Raw genomic sequence first — 304 nt, forward strand, 5'->3', positions numbered from 1 at the left:
ATGCAAATGGGAAGGAAAAACTGAAACAGTTGGCCCCTGCAAACCTAAAGATGGAGAAGGACAGACAAACGCAGCACCAGGAACGGGAGAGCACGCAAGGGGAGAGGAGAAAGAAGAGAAATGCTCAAAACACAGAACCGACAAAAATGCTTGCGACAAGGACAGAAACTCCAAATGGGATTTAAAAAAGTGCAAATATTCCAGTATTCTAATCAATAGGAACTTTTCTCTAATGGCTGCTGATTTTGTGAGTTTGTTATCATTTTGGAATTTAAGGATATCTGATCAAATGTATGAAATTTAT

The sequence above is a fragment of the Trypanosoma equiperdum genome (genome assembly GCF_001457755.1).
Source record: "Trypanosoma equiperdum strain OVI genome assembly, contig: ctg_243, whole genome shotgun sequence".
Classification (NCBI taxonomy): Eukaryota; Euglenozoa; class Kinetoplastea; order Trypanosomatida; family Trypanosomatidae; genus Trypanosoma; species Trypanosoma equiperdum.